We start from the raw sequence: 21,226 nt of genomic DNA, 5'->3' as shown, positions 1-21,226 counted from the left end.
AGACAACAAATACTGAAAGATACTCCATCACACACATATGCAAACGTTACAAAGAAATATCATTCGGTTGCTACAATGACTCAGTTCCGCCTAACATATCACTTGCTGAATGGGATAGATCTCAGCTTTCAGCTCCTAATCCATCTTTGAAGCAAAAAAAAACAGAGACCAGACTTGTAACACTCAAATTTCCATCCCCTCTAATAGTGGCATCCATGGCCACTAGTAGAGGGGATGGTATTTACATTATGCTAAAACACCTGAACGACACAGAACTTACAAACTTTACTGATATTTTTTAACAGAATTTTTCAGGAGCATGTTTATCCTCGCTCTTGGAGGCATTAACTTGTATTAGCCATCCCTAAACCAGGAAAAGATCTCTCTGATCCAGTAAATTATCGTTCCTTAACTAGTTGTTTAGGAAAAATATTGGAGAAACTGGTCCCCAAGTACCTCACCTGGTTTTTGGAGTCACATACAAAAATCAGTACGGTTTTCGGCAAAATAGATCTGCATTGGATATGATGGCTAAAGCAGAATCGAACATCAGAAATGCTTTTGTCAGAAAGGACCAATTAGTTATGGTAAGTTTGGATTTAGAGAAGGCCTCTGATACAACATGGCGTTCCGGTATTTTACGGGATCTTCACACCTCTGGACTACGTAGCAGGCTTCCCTTGTTTATTCAAAACTTTTTCCAGTACAGAACGTTTCAAGTTAGTCATCTAAATGTTCTTTCTAGAATCCATATACAGGAGGAGGGGATCCCTCAGGGATCTATTTTGTGTCCTATGCTATTTTTAATAAGAATAAACAATCTTATCCACGATATTCCAGGCACAGTAGAATTATATCATTATGCAGATGATCTCATGCCAAGGGAAAAACATGAATTCCATTGAGAGGCAGCTTCGGATCTCAATTAACAAAATAGAGCTGTGGATGTCTCGCAACAGCTACCGCTTATCAGCACAAAAATCCAACTGTATTCATTTCTGTAAAAAACACAAGTTCCACCCTGAGCCTGAATTACACAACTTAAACATTTCACCATACCCGTTTCCAGTAGTATCAGATTTCTTGGCCTAATCCTGGACAATAAATTAAACTTCATTTAACACATCACATATCTGATAACTAGTTGCTTGAAAAAATTAGATATCCTCAGAGTACTATCTTCATCAACGTGGGGTGCTGACCGATACACTCGGCTTCAACTATATCGGGTATTAATCAGATAGCACTTGGACTAACGTAACGTGCAGCCATTATCAATCCACTACAGGATGGAAGCCTCCTCAACAATTCATGCTGAGGGAAATGGACCATAATCTGCCATGCTGGTCCACTGCGGGTTGGCAGATCGACCGTATTCAGCAGTCAGGGGCTTGAACCCTGGTCTACTCAAAGAGCGTGTGCTACTGCACTCCCACTCCTGACAACTTGGCTACGGAGGCCCTTAGCACTTGGACTACGGATCACCAATCTATGATTCTGCTAGGAAAAGTGCACCGATTTGACTAGACACTATACATCACAGTGCTCTAAAGATTGCCTCAAGGGCATTTAGAACATCCCCTGTTCACAGTCTGTATATAGAGGCACATGAACCTCCACTCCATCTTCAGAGGAAAATGTTGATACTCAACTATGCAGTAAAAATACGGAGCTTTCCATTTCATCCGATTTGGCCATACTTATTTGAGCCTGAGTGGACCACCTTTTATGACAACAAACCTAATGAAAATAAACCAATTGGAATAAGGCTACTACAGTTAATAGAATGCTGGAATGTACATTTGATAATATCTTTCAGGACACAAGCACTTATGACCCTCCATGGTCTAGTCATACGCCGGTCTGTGATCTCTTTCCAACAATGGGGGAAAAAACAAGCAGCAGATCTCTCCATCAGGAAACTCCATGCTGCACACGTAGCTAAATATTCTCAGAGTTTCTACTATCTTTTCTAGTTCTGTCTCTCTTCTGAGGGAATGCAGTGTCTATACTGCCGAACTGTTTGCGATAAAGACAGCTCTAGATCATGTGACTAGTCTGTCCTATAAACAAACAATGATCTATTCTGACCCTTTGAGTGCAATAACAGCATTAAAAAATTCATCCAACCCAATGCACCCTGTCTTGAAGCAAATCAGATCACAGATAAATGTGTTATCTGCTGCTAACCAATCAGTCACTTTCTGTTGGATACCAGGTCATGTAGCCATCAAAGGAAATGATCATGCAGATCAAGCTGCTAAACATCCAATCACTACAAGCTCTCCTAACTACCAAGTGCCGCATACAGACTACAAATCAGTCATAAAAAACGTGTGTGAAGAGCAATGGTTGTAATCTTGCAGACTCAGGGCGGCAATGAGCTGCTTCAATTTAAACATGAGCCTAAGTTGCAGTCATCCAGTGTGAGATCAAATAGGCAAGAGGGGGCGATCCTGGCTAGGACGCATATTGGGCACACACATCTAACCCATATTTATGTACTCATGGGGGCAGATCCGCCTATTTGTACATTTTGTCAGTCTACACTTACGGCGAAGCATATTCTAATAAATTGTAACCATTATAATAACTATCGAAACAAAATTTTTACATCGCTTTCACATCTGCAAGAACTTTTAACATTACCTCATTTGATTGGAGACGACGCAGATCTAGCCGAGCTCTTTGTTTTCTTGAAACAAACAGGATTATTTAACAGATTTTAACTGCAAATTGCACTATGGAATAGAATTAGGCACAATATGGCCTTTGTGCTATTAAATAACATATCAACAACAACAAGGGAGGTTAGGCAGGCGAAGGCAGATTACGAGAAATCTTTCGCAAAGGATGCAAAGAGTTCTTTACTTATGTAAACTCGAGAAAGAAAGGGATGAATCAGATTGGACCACTTAACATAGATGGGTTGAGTACTTTGCTTCTAAATTCACACATGAGGAGTTATTCAATGAGGGGAATGCCAGACATTTATCAAACTCTAACAGGGAGCTAAATGATTTTGTAATAACTGAGAGCAAAGTGGAAGAGAAACTGTTGAAGTTAAACATAAGGAAGGCGCCTGGGGTGGACAGGATCTATCCAGTTATATTAAAGGAGGCAGCAAAGGAGGTAAGCAAGCAAACCCTTAGCCATAATTATGAGAGCTTCCTTGGACTCAGGAGAGGTTCCCATGGACTGGAATTGTGTAAATCACCATTCACAAAGGGGGGTTCAAAAGGTGACACAAGTATCTATAGACCTGTTAGTTTAATTTGTGTTCTGGGGAAAATAATGGCGTCACTGGTTAAAGAAGCATTGCAAGATCATTTAGACAAGACTGCAGTAATAATTAAGACACAGCATTGGTTTGTTAAAGGGAGGCCTTGTCTGACCAATTTTATTGGATACTATGATGTGGTCCCAAGGGAACTTAATGTCAAAAATAATTTTGATAACATATACTTGGATTTCAGGAAAGCTTTTGATACTGTTGCACATGGAAGACTGCTGTACAAATTGGTGAGGTATGGCGTTAAGGGTAAGTTGCTACATTGGATAAAGGGATGGTTGTGTGGGAGACGACAGAGAGTGGTAAACAATGGACACTGCTCTTCATGGACAAATGTTATTAGTAGAGTTCTCCAAGGTTCAGTGCTGGGCCCATTGTTGTTTTGTGTATTCATCAATATCATTGATGAAGGTATATCATGATTAATGTCCAAGTTTGCAGATGATACAAAGGTTGGCAGGGTTGTTAACAACGGTAAAGACAGTATGCTACTCCAACTGGATCTGGACAAGTTGGGAAAATTGGCTGAGAAGTGGCAACTGAAGTTTAACAATGACAAATGCAAAGTACTGCATATGGGTAGCAATAACCCGAGAAAAACATACCAACTGTGTGGTACAACACTCAGGGAAGTGAAAAAGCCCTGGGGGTAATTGTGCAGTCAAATATGAAGTTTGCTGAACAGTGCAGACAGGCGGCCAAGGCGGGTGAGTCTTGTCAATGACATATAGGAATTTTGCTAGCAGGGACAGGGAGGTGATTATACCATTGTACAAGGCAATGGTCAGCCCATACGTAGAGTACTGTGTACAGGTTTGGAGGCCTCATTTTAGGGGAACAAAGGGGGTGCTTACCAAGAAAGGCTTAAGTTCTGCAAATTGCATCACCTGGAGAGTAGGCACCTGTGAGGTGACCTGACTGAGGTGTATAAGGCCTTGAATGGGTTGAGCAAGCTGAATGCTGATGGGATTCTTCCTCTTGCATAGATTAAGAACCTGGGGGGGGCATAGATTCAAATTGAAGAAAGACAGTTGTATAATAGATGTGTGGAAATTTGCCTTGAGCCATCAGGTGATTGATTGGTGGAACAGACTTGAATCTTTTGTTGTGGAAGTTGATAGCTAAATAAATTTAAGGCTGAGCTGGACAGGCATTTAGAATGAATGGAGGGGTGAAATTGGAGAGTTTATTTTATTTTATTTTATTTTTTGGCTAATGCTGCATAAGCTTGCTTTCTTGCATCGTATGCCTCTTCTAATGCGACTGCTAATATCTGCTCAACAATATCATCTTCTTTTACTCCTGGCAGACATACCCTGGTCTTTTTGCACAATATATTTCCTGCTTCTCTGATAATAACTAACTCCTGTAGGACTAGCGCATTCTGCCTGAGGGATTGAGTTGGGTAGGTGAGAGCTTGATAGGGTCTTCAATCTAATTCCTTCAAGGGCATCCACCCTATCATTCACGCTCATAAAAGCTCATGAGAACACTGAGTTTCACCTAATTTCCTCACCCTCTTTGAACATAACACACAAAAAGACATTCTCCCTCAGATGTATCATGTCCTGTTCCAGAGAGATCTACAAACATTACACAAACAGCATATTTTCTAAGGCTGTGATTTGTGTGAGAACCATCCCTTCAGTTCTCTCCCCAACTACAGCACTCCCGCTACTTGATAGGTCCATGTGATATCGATGGTTCGACTGTAGATGATCCTGCTCAGATAGCAAACAAACTGAATGAGAACACTGAGTTTCACCTAATTTCCTCACCCTCTTTGAACATAACACACAAAAAGACATTCTCCCTCAGATGTATCATGTCCTGTTCCAGAGAGATCTACAAACATTACACAAACAGCATATTTTCTAAGGCTGTGATTTGTGTGAGAACCATCCCTTCAGTTCTCTCCCCAACTACAGCACTCCCGCTACTTGATAGGTCCATGTGATATCGATGGTTCGACTGTAGATGATCCTGCTCAGATAGCAAACAAACTGAATGGGTATTTTGCATCTACATTCACACATGAGGAGTTATTAAGGAATAAAAATGCCAGAAGGTTATCAAAATCATTAAGCAGGGTGCTTAATGATTTTTTAATAACTGAGAACAAAGTGGAAGAGAAATTGTTGAAGTTAAACATAAGAAAGGCATCTGGGGTGGATGGGATCTATCCAGTTATATTAAAGGTGGTGGCAAAGGAAATAAGCAAACCCTTAGCCATAATTATGAGAGCATCCTTGGATTCGGGGGAGGTATCCACAGACTGGAGATGTGGAAATGTATCCCCAATTCACAAAGGGGGATTGAAGGGCGACACGAGTAATTACAGACCAGTTAGTTTAACTTCTGTTCCGGGTAAAATAATGGAGTCACTGGTTAAAGCTGCATTGCAGGATCATCTAGACAAGACTGCAACAATAATTCAGACACAGCATAGGTTTGTTGAGGGAAAGTCTTGTCTGACAAATTTGATTGGGTATTATGATGTGGAGGCGTCTCCGTAGCCAGGTGGGAAGGAGCAGCAGTGCGTAGCACACGCTTCTTGATTAGACCGGTGTTCGAGCCCGTCACCACCAAATACGGAGAATGCGGAAAGGTCAAGGGAATGACCACCGCATATTCCCGGAGCAATATGGCCTTAGTTCCTAATGCTCCTAAAAAAAAAAAAAAAAAAAACCAAAAAAACCAAATTATGATGTGGTTACAAAGGAACTGGATGCAAAAATTAATTTTGATATTATATACTTGGATTTCAGGAAAACTTTTGACATTGTTGCGCATGGAAGACTACTGTACAAATTGGAGCAGAATGGTATTAAGGGTAAGTTGCTAAAATGGATAAAAGGATGGCTGAGTGAGAGAAGACAAAGGGTGGTAATCAATTTTGGTTATTTGGTTTTTTTTTAGGAGCATTAGCAGCTAAGGCCATATTGCTCTGGGATATGCGATGGTCATTCCCTGACCTTTCCGCATCCTCCGTATTTGGTGGTGATGGGCTCGAACCCTGGTCTAATCAAGAAGCGTGTGCTACGCACTGCTGCTCCTTCTCACCTGGCTACGAAGGCGCCGGTAATCAATGGGTACTGCTCTTCGTGGACTAATAACATTAGATGTTGGGTCCACTGTTGTTTTGTATATTTATCAATGATATTGATGAAGGTATATCAGGATTAGTGTCAAAGTTTGCAGATGATACAAAGGTTGGCAGGATTGTCAATGATAGTAATGGCAGTGTGCTACTGCAACAGGATCTAGAAAATTTGGACAGATGGGATGAGAAGTGGCAACTGAAGTTTAACATTGACAAATGCAAAATACTGCATATGGGTAGAAGTAATCCCAGAGAAATGTACCGTGTGGTACTACAGTCAGTCTTCATATAACACGTTTACATTACATGAATGCGATCATACAAGATTTATAAACAGGGGAACGATATCTTATATAACACGAACCGAATTCGCTTATGCACGATTCGCCTTAGTTTTTACAAGAAATGGCAGTCGAACGCAGAATCACCCCAACCGAATGCAACAAGATAGGGATGAGGAGAAGATTCGGAAAATGTATTTATGTTTTTTTATATCAGTGAAGGGGAAATACATTTCACCATAATAACGTAAAAATCAACACAATTCCAGCTATCGGTATAATCGCAAATGCAATTAGATCGAGTTTATAACAGATTCCACTAGCAGAAACACAACTGGAAATTGTTTTTATTGTTTTATGGTAGTAACTCCTAGAAATGTGCTTTAGTAAAATGTGAGGTGTTAATAGTATATCTTTGCCTTTACGGTGTTTATTCAGTTGCTACACACACGCAGCTTTCTTTATGTGTATCAAGCTTGCCTCCTCGTTTTGTAATTGTGCTTTATTCCCTAAAAATGAGTAAAATACTTAAAAGGTGTGAAAAGGAAGTGTCCTGGTGAGGACACTGCAGATTCAGAGAGAAAAAGAAAAGCAATATCGATAATCAGAGGCGAACCGGGTAAAAAATTGTTACCTGGGAAAATTTATAGTGGCCTCATACTATGGTTTGTGGCCAAAATCACACAGGCCCACCGGGGTTTCCCCGGTAAGGCTTATGATCAGTCCTCTGTCGATAGAGAAAAAATATGAAATTGTGAAACGCTTTGAACAAAATGAAAGACCATGTGACGTGCTACAGACCTAAATGATGCAATGCAGAGAATTAGAAATAATGCAGAGAAAATAAAAACAACTTTCATAGCAGGAACAACTCAAAGTGTAATTAAAATCCATTAGATTAAGACACAAAGAATTAGAAGAGATGGAACGGCTGTCATCTGTTTGGATAGAAAAATCAAACAAAAAAACAAATTTGCTTACGATAGAAGCAAAAGCATTAGCAATATTTTATTACGTAATAGTCGTAATAAAATACATAAGTATTTTATTACGATTATTTATTGTGTTTGGTAATGTTTTGGCTACAAATGTGTGTTCAATCTTGGGTGGTCGGCACCTAACCCTATTTTTTCCATAGGGCCTGTTGTTTATATTGCACGAGGATTTCTAGGAACACAACTATCATGCTATACGAGGACTGACTGTACACTTAAGGTAGGAGTAACTGTGCAGTCAGATGTGAAGTTTTCTGAGCAATGCAGACAGGCTGCCAGGGCAGGTCATGAGGTTTTGTCAATGATATACAGAAATTTTGCCAGCAGGGAAAAGGAGATGATTATCCCTCTGTATAAGGCAATGGTCAGGCCACGCCTTGAGTACTGCGTACAGGTCTGGAGGCCTCATTTTAGGAAAGATGTAGATTTCCTTGAGCGTGTACAGAGAGGGGCAACAAGATTGATGAGGGGAATGAAGGGATCCTCTTACCAAGAGAGGCTTAAATTCTGCAAATTGCAGTGGCTGGAGACTAGGCACCTGCGAGGTGATCTGTTTGAGGTGTATAAGGCCTTGAATGGGTTCAGCACGCTGAATTCTGATGGGATTCTTCCACTTATTCAGATTACAAACCTAAGGGGGCATAAATTCAAATTAAGGAAAGACAAATGTAGAATAGATGTGTGGAAATTTGCCTTTAGCCAGCGGGTGATTAATTGCTGGAACAAACTTCCATCTGTCATTGTGGAAGTTGATAGGTTAAATAAATTTAAGGATGAGGAACTGGACAAACATTTTGAGGGAATTGTTTTGTAAATTTTTTTTTTTTTTTGGCTAATGCTGCATAAGCTCATACACTTACTTGCTTTCTTGCATCACATGCCACTACTACTACTTTGAACCCACTGCTTTGCTGCTTTACTATAAGCAATAATTTCTGTTTAAATTCAGTTTAATCTGAGAATACTACAATGAACTAATAGATACCTAAATGCAGTAATAAATATTATGCTACCAAGTTTGCATTATATGTGTTACATTATACTGTTAAGTTCTTAGAGCTTTAAATTAGTTATAGCCTTATTAGAACTAAAATTTCTTAGTTAAAAACCAAATAATATATGCCAACTTATATGATTAGAACCATCGAACTACTTTTTTATCTAATTAAAAATGCAACAGTTTCACTACCATGCACTACACTACTGGTTACATGATACAAATATTAAGTTGTAATTTACAAAATCTTGAACTAAATTTAAAAATAGCTAACAAACGTGACTAGGACTATTAAACTATTATTTGAATACAGTTTAATATGTTGATTAAGTAAAAAAAAAAAAAAAAAATGGCAAAATTTTCCTGTTTCGAAGAGCTCAAAATTCTTAGAAACATTACATACATTACAGCACATAGGAGAGCTTCATGGATGGAGATTTACTGTATCCCAATAGTAATGGCAGTAAAGAGGAAATTTAGTAAATTCAAAGTACAGTTTAAGAGATTATAATTTCTGAAAGCCAGTGAATTACTGTTGTTTATTATTTCTGTGTAATACATTTAGAATAATATATTTAGAGACCCAGGAGAAGATTGTTTTCAAATATTCTTAGAAGTCCAGTGATTGATTTCTTGATTAGTTTAACCATTGTTTGTATATGCTAGTGTATTCCATACACTAGCTTATCCAAATGCATATATAAATAATTTAATTTAAAATTATTTAAATTTTAAGTTAAAAATATCTATTTACGTGATGTCAATGTGAATTTCAGTATTCCTTATTAGTTTGACTGTTGATTTGTATCATTAATTATTTTGTAATATATATATATTTTTTTTTGTGTGTTTTTATTATTTTAGTTAGTGTCTAATTGATTGTTTTTAATTTGTCCCTTGCTACGTTAATGTCATTGCCATGGGCAATTGGACTATTATACGTGCTTGATATATTTTAGTTTGATTGCTTGGATTACTTAAATTTTGGTCTATAGGGTATTAAGGTGTTTCCTGAACAGGAGATTTGGTTAGCGTTTTTAGTCTAACCTATTCCTAGGGGTCTGTGGTGGTGTTCAAATTATATAATAACTAATGAAGTTAGTTATAATTATAATTATTTAACTTTAATTAATAATATTAATCAATACTAACTAACATTCCCTTACCTGGTCATCTATCCGCTACTTCATCTGGGGCTTTGAGCGGATCGATAGCCAGTTTTAGAGGAATGTCTCATAATTACCCGTTTCTGTTAACTCCTTATCAGTTTTGCCTTATTAGTGAGATTATTTTGCTCTTTTAGATTATTTAATTCATTGAATAAGGATAGTTTTATGTCAATTTGTCTTTCAGTTTAATTTTAATTTTTGAAAATTTTTTATTCTTAACTTCGGATTCGGCAAACTGGTAGAGGAGAAACAAAGCCCAACGGGTAATTATCGGAATAATCGAGTGGAGCTATACTTATCTGTCCGGTGGTGGTCTTTCAGTAAATGAGGGGTTAGCCCTGTTCATTGTTTGTTTTATCACTGGTTTGGTTTTGAGTGCGCAGTCGCGTCTATTGTTGCTTGATATTGTTGTAGAGTGATATTTTTGCAAGTCATCCGATGAGTGGGTTGATTCCTACGTCAGCCGGGGTGGGGGCTGCGTACGTGGGGGGGTGTTTCCTTTTTAACTCCGTGGTGAAAATTAATTTGAAAATAACATGATTTGGTTGTATTTTATTTACAAGCGTTATTTTTTGTTATTTACATGAGTTGGTTTGCTATCCCTTTGGACTGGGCCGGTATAGCTTTTCTAAGGCATAACAGCCCGTTTTGTCCTCGGGGATAGCTATTTACATATTTACAGCCTCCTGTAAAGTGAATGTTACCTTGCGTCTCGTTACACACAAATTTATTTTTTATTTTGATGGGTGGGTTATTATAGGAAGCCGGATTATAGTGCGGTCAGAGGACGAGCCTCCTCTGAGCGTAAGAAATCCGGACCTTAATTTAGGTATTTTTGATATTGCTTTGTGATTTAGATATTTGATTTTTGTTATTAATAAGTGTGGCCGCTTTTATGTGGTGTTTGCTATAATTGTAGGGTATATTGTTTTTTGTGAGTGTTTTTATCAGTTTGTTAATTGCTTCTGTTGTGTTTTCTGCATTACTGCATATTTTTATTATTCTGGTTGTTTGGTTTCTAATTGTGTTTCCGTATATGTGTTTTGCAATGTTGCTATCCCAGTGGATGAGCTTTATAGCTGGGAAGTTGAAGTGGTCTCTTTTGTCATAATGTTTAGTTTCGATTTTGTTATTGTTGATAGTGATCTGGCTGTCGAGGTAATATGCTTGTAAGTTGCTATTTTGGTTGGTCCGTTCTATGCTGAGGTCGGTGGGGTATATTACTTGGGCTAGTGTTTCAAATCCGTCGTGGTTGATGACTAGGACGTCATCAATATATCTAAATATCTAAATATATATCTAAATATAAATATGTATATCTAAATATAAACAGAAGAAATCAACATATTTAGATATATCGATGACATCCTAGTCATCAACCACGACGGATTTGAAACACTAGCCCAAGTAATATACCCCACCGACCTCAGCATAGAACGGACCAACCAAAATAGCAACTTACAAGCATATTACTTCGACAGCCAGATCACTATCAACAATAACAAAATCGAAACTAAACATTATGACAAAAGAGACCACTTCAACTTCCCAGCTATAAAGCTCATCCACTGGGATAGCAACATTGCAAAACACATATACGGAAACACAATTAGAAACCAAACAACCAGAATAATAAAAATATGCAGTAATGCAGAAAACACAACAGAAGCAATTAACAAACTGATAAAAACACTCACAAAAAACAATATACCCTACAATTATAGCAAACACCACATAAAAGCGGCCACACTTATTAATAACAAAAATCAAATATCTAAATCACAAAGCAATATCAAAAATACCTAAATTAAGGTCCGGATTTCTTACGCTCAGAGGAGGCTCGTCCTCTGACCGCACTATAATCCGGCTTCCTATAATAACCCACCCATCAAAATAAAAAATAAATTTGTGTGTAACGAGACGCAAGGTAACATTCACTTTACAGGAGGCTGTAAATATGTAAATAGCTATCCCCGAGGACAAAACGGACTGTTATGCCTTAGAAAAGCTATACCGGCCCAGTCCAAAGGGATAGCAAACCAACTCATGTAAATAACAAAAAATAACGCTTGTAAATAAAATACAACCAAATCATGTTATTTTCAAATTAATTTTCACCACGGAGTTAAAAAGGAAACACCCCCCCCCACGTACGCAGCCCCCACCCCGGCTGACGTAGGAATCAACCCACTCATCGGATGACTTGCAAAAATATCACTCTACAACAATATCAAGCAACAATAGACGCGACTGCGCACTCAAAACCAAACCAGTGATAAAACAAACAATGAACAGGGCTAACCCCTCATTTACTGAAAGACCACCACCGGACAGATAAGTATAGCTCCACTCGATTATTCCGATAATTACCCGTTGGGCTTTGTTTCTCCTCTACCAGTTTGCCGAATCCGAAGTTAAGAATAAAAAATTTTCAAAAATTAAAATTAAACTGAAAGACAAATTGACATAAAACTATCCTTATTCAATGAATTAAATAATCTAAAAGAGCAAAATAATCTCACTAATAAGGCAAAACTGATAAGGAGTTAACAGAAACGGGTAATTATGAGACATTCCTCTAAAACTGGCTATCGATCCGCTCAAAGCCCCAGATGAAGTAGCGGATAGATGACCAGGTAAGGGAATGTTAGTTAGTATTGATTAATATTATTAATTAAAGTTAAATAATTATAATTATAACTAACTTCATTAGTTATTATATAATTTGAACACCACCACAGACCCCTAGGAATAGGTTAGACTAAAAACGCTAACCAAATCTCCTGTTCAGGAAACACCTTATTACCCTATAGAAAATAGACACCAAAATTTAAGTAATCCAAGCAATCAAACTAATATATATATATATATATTTTTTTTTTTTTTTTTTTTTGGCCATAAAAATGTTTTTTTAGACATTGAGAGGGCTATTCTTCCATATGTTTATCATGCATTTTTAAACAATAATTTAAAAATAGCAGAATCTCCAGCATCCAGCCGCTGAAGCATGAGGGTTTTTCAATTGAGTTTTAAGTTTTGACTGACAACAGTGAGGATAACACCAAATGCACAAATTAAAAAGCATGCTACAAAAAGTGCATGTGTAAGGCATCTCAGAGGGGTTTTATTTTTAAAAATTAAAAATGTTTTCAGTATAAGAAAAGACATTTTTCACAGTTGTATTCAATAAAAGATTGAAAACAAAGATGTCATCAAAAGGTGAAGAATTTTGATGAGAACAAAACAGCAATTTTTTTTCTTTTAGCACTGTACATACCTTTAACCACTAAAAGCAAACAATTTCTTGTGAAAGTTGACAAATAATTATATTTCTATAAAAATATTATTTTATTATTATTATATATTTTTATAGACATTTTATGTTATATTACTGATAATACAACTAATACCTTTAATTTGAAAATATAAAAACAAAAGTTTCACCACTTAAAGAAAATAAAAATAAAAAAATTATTGCAGTATTTGGTTGCATTGCTTTGTTTTAGGTTTCTGGATAAAAATAAAATGGAGGTGTAAATGTAAGCAATTTCATCATTTTCATAAATGTTATTTTATACATAATAATAGTGACTACCTCAGCATTAGCACTTGCCTAGTCTGATGGCATTAGTTACAGATATCATTTATACACTGCTCGACAACATTAACAGAACATGTATAAAACATGGTGTTACTCATGCATCTTGTGATGAAGCTGGACAAAATTTGATATGGTGATGTACCACACAATAATGAGGAGACAGCAAGAAACTTCGGAGAGGTATAAGCGAAATTTATAGGAGTTGTATTGAAATGGTCACATTACAGAAGTCGATCTAAGATGCTTGGAAAAATGGTCACATTACATAAGTATGGCGTGTGATCCCCTCCAACGGCTAAACAGACCTGACAGTGGTGAACTACACTTGATATAAGGGTGTCTATAAGATTCTGTGGCAACAAATCCCATTCTTCCACCAGTGCAAACCTTAGCTCACCAGGTGACTGAGGGGTTGGCTGTTGGTGTACAATGCGATGCCCAAGGGCATCCCATGCATGTTCAATCAGATTTAAGTCTGGTGGTGGTGTTGGCCATGGCAGTTGTTGGATATCTTTGGTTTAAAGATATTCCTCCACCACTTGAGTTCTGTGTACAGTTGCATTGTCGTGCATAAAAAGAAAATCTGGACAAACCGCATCCCTAAAATGTCGCACATAAGGTTTGAGGATCTGTTCTCAGTACCTCTACCCAACAGGAAAAGGGGTACGGCCATTGATCATTATTCCACCCTACACGAGAACACCTCCAGCTTAAGTGTCCCTTTCTCTGATGTTGGAGGGATAGTACCACAGTCCTCATTGTCTCCAGATGAAATAACATCTAAAATCTGTTTGTAGGCTAACATGGGACTCATCAGAGAATAGAACTGTACCCATTTGACAGTGCTCCAAGTCACATGTTCAGGGCACCAGTTTTGATGAGCTATGCAGCAGTTTGCAGTTAATGGGATAATGGACATTGCATTTTTTATCAAGCGGTTCCCCACAAATCTACGTTGAGTACTCTGAAGTATGCACAACATTGCAAGGCCAGTCAGTGTGAGTAGTGTGTTATTTGTGTTGTTTGACTGGCCTCTTAGTTACTGGGAAGCTTGATCATCATGGAAGGAGCCTTTCAGCATCCATCCATTGGCACAAGGAGCCGGGCCAGGAAAGTAGAAGGAACATCTGACAGGCTCTCTCCCCACTTGCAAAGCAAGAGAGGAGAGGGGCCAAGTTAGAGAAACGGAGCAAATTGGATAGGAAAGATAGAAAAGGGGAAGGAAGCAACGGTAGGCAGAGCGGAAGGCTACCCCTGTCAGAGGGCCAAACAGCCAGGTGATCCCATTGCCTGTCAGTAGAACCCCTTCGATGAGGACTCATCAAGGGGGGTTAAAATCCTGCTTGGGGAGTGCCCCAGGCCAGCAAAAGAGCCCGAAAGCATCTAATCCCACGCCGATGGAGAGGCAGTGTCAGCAAAGAAACTTCAAGGAGAAGAGGTGAAGGCAGGAATCCCCTTGGTTTATACCCTACAGCGAGGTGTTGGCATTGGCAAGAATCTCTGGTGGAAGCTTTGTCAAGAGAAGTTGAGAATCACCCGGTGAAGTCTTCTAGGAGCGGCAGGGAATATGTTGGAGCATTGCAGGAGAAGATGAAGTTACTGTGGATGGCCATGGAAAAATTAGAGACAGCTCTCGAGTGGCCACATAATAGAGACTTGGTTATGTCATTGCAATAGTGCATTCTGTGGAGCACAGAATCATTACTGGAATTGGTATATCCCTATGGCTGACAAATTATTTAATTTCTGGTGTGACTGACAGTGGGGAAGCTAGTCGACAGAATGAGCTGCTGTAGGCAGTTAATGAGATAAGAATCACTGGCTTCCTTACGTAGACTCCACTTGAATTGAGCCTTCTTAACACAGTCTGGTTGGAAATGTTTTCGCCTGTAACCACAGCAACCTTGAGAGATAGTTGATGACAGAACATCATAGGGTTCCATCTTGCTGTTAGAGCCAGAGAGCAGTCTTTTCTGGTTGATGTAGCCCTCAAGCGACCTTGGCCAGCTCTTCTTGCAATGGTTCCTCTCTCCTGAAACTGCTTCCATGATGCCAAGCCAACATGCCACCTTTGCCTGCCCAGCTTCAAGTTGTCCAATGGCCCGCCATCTCAAAAGAATCATCTAAACGACAATGACTTGCCATCCTGAGTACTGGAGATGTGGCTATCCCATTGAGCAAGCCAAAAAAAGGGAATGAAGTGATGTGAGTTGTAACCCATGTTTTTATAGGCATGAATAATTTGTATAATGTGCAGCTCTGTAAGGTAGTAGTCGTTAGAATTTGCATGCCTAATATATCAAGTATTTGCCTTCGGCAACACTGTTCACAATAAAATATTCATGAAAAACATTTTGTTCTGTTAATTTTGTTGAGCAGTGTAGTACGACCTACAATTTTTTTTTTTTTTTTTTTCTCTCTCTCTCTCTCTCTACCTCTTCCGAAATGGCCCTCACACCAAAAAAGGTTGCTCGTCACTGATCTAGACTGTTTCTGTCTGGCATCATTATAAATTGTCTTGTGTGAAACAGGATCTGAATTAATATTTTTGAAAAACTGTACAAACTATCCTTGTGGGAGAGAGCTTCCTAATTTTTATGAAATGTGGATATACTGCTAAAAAGGAAATAAACTGGCATAAAAAATAAGTAATATTTATAACAACAACTAATCTTTTCCTTACTATCCAATTACCTATAAGAAATTTCACATATATTCATAGCTGTGGTAGTTATTGGTTTTTTATTTATTTATTTTTAAACACCTTTAAACATTAAGTGGCTATCCCTGATATTGTTATGAATGCTTCAGTTTAACACCAATTTTTGATGTTTATAATGCAATTGTACATTGGCAATTTCTAATTTATCTTTTTCTGGTGAGATACACATTAAAAGAAAGTGGCTGTAATTAATATAGTAACCTATTACAAGTGGATGCATTTTTTGTGTGTGCGTGCACATGTATGTTTACGTAATCCAAGGTAGTTGCAAAGTTTTATTTTTTCTTTGGTACCATATTTGGTATATTTATAACACTGCTGCCAACAGGTAATTTTCTCCACTGATTGAGTGCACATAAAAGACAGTGATTAGATATCTCTTCAACAGAACATACAAGAATTGTCACACGATATTAATAAATGCAGTGTCAGCCAATTTCTTTGATGTGCAGAGAGGAGACTCTTGGATCTCTAAAAATTGACAGCCCTTTCTATATGTAAGGCTGATTAGGAGTAAGGGTCAAGTGACTATTAGAAGATACAGTTACCTACTTCTGGGTGAAGAAAAACACAACCAGACATGTAGAAAAAAATCTTTCCATAACAAAATAGATCAGAACCTTCACCAAGACATCATCTGCAGCAACACTGAAAACCCCTTTATTTTCAGAAACCTGAAAGCCTGCAAACAGATTTCTGGTCTGCTCCATTGTTAGCAGTGGTCGACATTCAGACAAGCCTGCACAAGTAGGTAGCGGCTGTACTATCCAAAACTGTCACTTCCATTGTCAAAACTAAAAATTTTCTCACAGAGACGAATATTAACCTCTGCAGATGTTTCATCCACCCTCCCAGTTCTACTCCTCAAAGATGATATTTTAAATCTCACAGGCAGACAAGCCTATTTTGAATTTAAATCGAGTTTACCTCTAGAAGAAGAGGTTAAGAGTGGTGAGGTCACTGTCCTCATCAACTGTAAACATACCGATTTTTGAGTAGTGTTTTTGAGGGATTTCTGTTGTGAGCTACTATCACAGTCTTCCCTTCAGGTACTCTTTCAGTTGCTGCTGTTCCATTCATGTTATTCCATTCCATTCATGTGCTATTCCCAACCTCGTATTGTTTGGCATTACAAGAATGCAAAATGGGATGATCTGAGAGATTTCTTTTCCTTAGTCGGATTACTGTTTCAAAACTTCTGATGTCAACGTTTGCTCAGATCGTGTCAGTGAAATTATTCTTGCAGGAATGGAATCCTTTATCCCACACTCCACTTTAAAATCTCGTCCTTTATCTAAACCTTGGTTGTCCAATAAATGTGCTAAGGCTGTTCAAGAGAAGAATGTTGCATATTGTAATTGGCTTGTTTCTAATTCTTCAGTTTCATTTTCTGCCTACACCAAAGCTTGCAACAATAGTAAAGCAGTTATTAATCAGTCAAAACTAGATTTCTAACAGGCCAAAAGTAGAAAACTTGCTCCTTGCCCTAATGGTAGCCGAGCATTCTGGTCTCTTGCCAAAGCTATTGGCTGCAACTTTTGCCCATCTCTACTCAGACCTCTGTCAAAACCAGATGGTTCTGTTGTCACTTCAGCCAAGGATAAAGCTGACCTGCTAGCATCCCATTTTTCTTCCAACTCATGTATTGATGATCTTGGTAAAACATCTCCCACCATTCCCATTACACTCCATTCAATGCCTCCTGTGGTCTTCCTCTAAAGGATGTTAGAAGGATATTGACGAATCTTGATGCTAAGAAAGCTCCAGGTCCCCATGGTATTTCTCCACTTGTTCTCAAAACCTGTGCTCCTGAACTTACTCATGTTCTCTGCCGGCTTTTTTTAATTTCTTAATCCAAATGTGTTTTTCCTTCTGCCTAGAAATTTGCTCATATCCAGCCAGTTTTGGAACGAATTACCAAAAAAAGAATGAGTTATTGGGTTCACATACAATATTTTCGTGATACCTCATTTATTCCTAGGATGCAAAATACATTTCCATGATTTTTTTTAGTTTGCACTGGCTGGCAAAAACTTCCGTAAGTGAGTATTACGTAAGCTGGGGGAGTGGCTGTATAAACCTTCCCCCCCTATGGCTTTTTTCATTCTTACTATCCCTGCCAGCAGTGTAGCTAGTGAGAGAAATTTTCTGTAGCTAGATTTCTAATCCAACGATGAACACAGCTGAACCAAAAAACTATTCATAATTGTCTTCTTTCTGTGCATAGCAAAAATGTGTAAAATTAATTTTTTTTAAAACTTGTTTTTTTGTATTTAATAAAAAGTTCAGTATTCTAAAGATCAAGTGATGTCCCTGGAGAGAGTATTGTTTAGTTTGGGGATCTTGATCCCAGAATCATTATAGATTTTTGAAAACTCAAATCTGCCACTGATCATTTAGCTGATTTTGTATGGTTCACAAAATCTGCTGTGGTTCACATTTTCATGCTGGGATAGTCAATATCGTGATGTACATTATGTTACATTACATTCAGAAGTTGGTGATGAAATTTTATCAAGAGCTTAGTCTTATCTGTAGATGGTATAGTCAGATACAAAATGCATCCCCCCCCCCTTTTTTTTAGCATTATAACCTTAAGTTGCAATCACCTGTGTGGCTTCTTAGTTCATGCTAGACAAGAGAACAGCAAAAGGAAGAGACTTTTTTTTTACCTTGACTCCATTTCCTCATTCGACCCAAAATATTCATATTGTTCTTTAAAAAAATTCTGTGATGTCTTTCCTTTACATTTTTACTGCAAAGCTGCTATAAGTGTATACATGCCAGTTAATGTATATGGTTTGTTACATTTCAGGTGTGCTAGATTTTTATTTCTTACACTGATTGAAATTTTTCATCTTCTGTGATTAATAGAAGTAAAAAGCAAATAATTAATTACCTTGCTACCAATTAATTATTAATTGATTGGCTAATAATATATAAAAGTAATTGTTTTCACTTCACTGCACATAACTTCCAATGTAATAATCGCTTCACATTTGTAATATTTTGTATTCAGAGCATGAAAATAATACATTTTAATAAATTAAACGATCATAGTATACTGTCAACACTTTCGTGATGCATTTACTTATTTCTTCCTAGATTTTAATAGCAGTTGAAATATAACATGTATTTAACATTTCTGCTGTGATTAATATAATAAGCAAATAAAAATAATTCATGATTTACATAATTAGTATAGTAAACTGACAACAAAAACAATGACTTATGCACAAAGAACCAAGAATATTTAATTTCTGGAATCTACCATTATATAGATACCCTGTGTGTATGTATGAAAAAAGTTAATAAGCCAGATTTCTAGTGGTTCAACTGTGGCATTAACTGTTCTATTTAAAGAAAAGGTTAGAAGTGGTGAGAAAAGCCAGGTAAGCATTTTTGAGAGTTATAAACTTGGAAAGTACAAGTGATCATTAGTTAGTGGCACTGACTCGTGATCCAAACGTTTTAAAAAAAGAGAAACCGATTTTAAAAAAAAAAAAAAAAAAAAAAAATGAATTCCAAATTTCTAGTGAAAACTATCCTAAACAGGCCATGAAAGCTTATAATTATATGCATGCTATCCTCACTCACAGAAAGTCTCTTCGTGTGTTCTGGCTTGAATAAAGCAATTTCTTGTTTATTTTAAATGTTATGCCAATGTTTGAAAATCCAAATGGCTCTTTAAACTCAACATACTGCACATCCATGTACTGAGGTCACTACTCTTAGATGTGTGGCACCTCCATAGCCAGGTGGGCAGGAGCAGCAGCGCCTAGCACACACACTTCTTGATTAGACCGGGGTTCAAGCCCGTGACCACCAAATACAGAGGATGCGGAAAGGTCAAGGAATGTCCACTGCATATCCCCAGTGCAATATGGCCTTAGTTGCTAATGCTCCTAAAAACCAAAAAAATAACAATAAATAACTCTTAGATGTGTTGAAAATGTTATATGCAAACTTAACTAAAGTTGTTAAATCTTCCACTTTCATTGCGGAAATTGGTTACTATTGCAGACAAGCCAGAAAGGTGATTCTAACTTAATCATAGTCGTTTCTGCTGCCAAGGCCATGAAGAGTCTAAAACAAGAGAAGATTCTGTTCATTTATTCACTGAGAAGTACTTCATTGTTGCATGTGACTACACAGTGCATAAGTTCCCATTGAAAAATGCTCTTATAAATGCTGAAATAGCATAACTTTCATCAGTTGGCAGAGCATCAAATTTGAAATTTTTTGTGGACAAGTTTCCAGTGCTGCTTCACATTGTTAAAGATAAAAAACAGCATTAGTATTAATAGTGGAAATGATGCACGAAAGCAAGCTTATACTGCATCAACCAGGGAAGGGGGGACATTTCATTTATCCATCTCCTCCAATTTAGTTTGTCTAGTTATTCCTTGAATTTATTAAAACTAAATGTGGAGCGATTATCCACTTCCACAATGAATGTATGCTTGTTCCAGCAATCAACCACCCATTGGCTGAAGAGACTGTTATGAAAGAACTGATATGAAGTGATTCTTGGTTTTGGAACTAATGTGTGGAGCTTGAAATATAACTAATTATCTGAAGTCATGATTTGGTATTTTAAAAATTCCCCACAGAACTGCTGAGTGTGAGAGAATATTCAGCTAGGTGAGAAAAATAAAAACTGCATTCTGATCTTTTCTTTTTGGTGAAACTTGGAAAATGCTCTTGACAGCAAAATCTAGGCAGTAGGCCATTATTATGAACAAGCTTTGACTCACCTTTCTGAAGAAGGCAAAGTCTCCTACAGTATCTTTCTTGAAGCCATCAGATTCAGTTATACCTTAGTCAATTCAGTTAACAATCTAAACAGAAATCCAAAGACAGAAAAATTCTAGGTAAGTTAATGTTTAAAAGCATACTTTACTGGTAAACCTCCAACTTTTTGAAAAATACCTCCTGCTGTTTTGACCTGAAAATCTCTTTTCCTCCTACTTACAATTATCTGATCTCCAGCTTTTTTAAAGCCAAAAGTTGATAGCTATGGAAAGATATAATGTAGGTGGTATCAATTGTAAAATGAGATTGTC

The 21,226-nt window shown here is 37.5% G+C and overlaps 1 protein-coding gene across 1 annotated transcript in view; it reads left to right on the top strand.

Annotated features, from left to right (window-relative positions):
* The window catches only part of sl (small wing phospholipase C gamma 1), a 602,812-nt gene that overhangs the window by 567,429 nt on the left and 14,157 nt on the right, over window positions 1-21,226 (top strand). The window lies entirely within an intron of this gene.

The sequence above is a fragment of the Mastigoproctus giganteus genome, chromosome 7 (genome assembly GCF_048544385.1).
Source record: "Mastigoproctus giganteus isolate SK-2022 chromosome 7, ASM4854438v1, whole genome shotgun sequence".
In the NCBI taxonomy this organism is placed as follows: Eukaryota; Metazoa; Arthropoda; class Arachnida; order Uropygi; family Thelyphonidae; genus Mastigoproctus; species Mastigoproctus giganteus.
This window is presented reverse-complemented; position numbering and strand designations above follow the sequence as displayed.